This window comes from Belonocnema kinseyi, chromosome 1 (genome assembly GCF_010883055.1).
Source record: "Belonocnema kinseyi isolate 2016_QV_RU_SX_M_011 chromosome 1, B_treatae_v1, whole genome shotgun sequence".
NCBI classification, from domain to species: Eukaryota; Metazoa; Arthropoda; class Insecta; order Hymenoptera; family Cynipidae; genus Belonocnema; species Belonocnema kinseyi.
In genome coordinates this window covers 124,826,250-124,827,692 of record NC_046657.1, presented here as the reverse complement: position 1 = coordinate 124,827,692, position 1,443 = coordinate 124,826,250, and positions in this window count along the sequence as shown.

The window sequence follows — 1,443 nt, the reverse complement described above, 5'->3', positions numbered from 1 at the left end:
CTCTTTTTATTAACTATTTTCCGCCATACTTTCCTGTCCTGGCATACTTCTCTAGCTTCTTTTAGGTCCATGCATTTTTTCATGCAGGCTCTCGTGTTTCTGCGACTTATTGTGTCTCTTCTAAGTAGGGTCTCATTCACACATTCTAACCATTCTTTCCGCGGTCTACCTCTGGGCACGCTGCCATTTACTTTACCTTGATACACTTGTTTCGTTAGTATAATTAACTAATTATATTATTAAATTAATTAATTAAATCCGAAGAATATGAGTAATTCAATTGGATTTAATAAAATTAATTACATTTCAGATAATTAATAGGGATTCAAAACAGTTTGAAAGAATTGCGGGAATTAGAAGTATTTTAAGAATACAAATACCTCAAAGAATTTAAAAGAATACGAAGAATTCCAAATAATTTAAGGAATTCAAAATAATTCCAAGACTCGATAGGAATTCAGAGAATTAAAAAAGATAAGAAATAATTCGAAGCAATTAATTGAAAAGAATTCGAAAGACGACAAGGGAATTTAAAAAAATTTTTTTAAAACTTTAAAAGAATTCAAAGTACAAAATGGTAATTCTAAAGAATTCCAAATACGTCAAAAATGCCAAAGAATTAAATTATTAATTATTCATTATTAATATTTGTTGCAAAAAAACGTCTGCTCAAGAAAATAGTAAAGTGTTGATTATGATAGGCTAGTATGTAATACATAAATGAAACTGGAATGAAGCCTATCTCGTGTCGATTTATCCTAGAACGGGTCAGTGGGTTTTAAAAAGCCTACCCCAGTTTTTTTCTTTTAGCATCTGCTCTATACAAATTTTTTCATTTAAGCTCTGCAATTATTTTAAATAATTGATGAAAGTATATTTTATAGTTAACATTTTTTTAATCGTTTAACGAGAAATATAGTAAAAACTAATCCCTTGTGTGTGAACTTAACTTATTTTCAATTTTTTAAATTATTATCAAATGAAAATCATTTCCTTGTTGTTTATTCCAATTAATAAGTATCAAAATTGAGTGAGGAACGATTACTCTGGGAGGAACTTTTGGAAATCTCAGCAATCTTGCATGCGTGTAGAAATCTTGGAAATCTTTTACTGTAAACCAGTGATCCTAGTTCTGAAACGAGACGTGGTCGAATACTATGACACGTCTATGTCCGTGTGAATATGGTAGGTTGAAAATTTAACTATTTGATTGAAAGTTTAACTCTTTGATTGAAAACTCATATTTTTCTCTTAAGAAATTCAACTTTTTGTAGATAATTCGTCTTTTTGATTGTAAAATTAAATAATATCGTTGAAAATTCATGTATTTTGTTTAAATTCTTTTTTTTGTAGATCATTTATTTTCTTGGTCGAAAATTCATCGGATTGGCTGACAATTCAACAACTTTATTGAAAATAATTTTTTTCCGTTAAAAATTATTT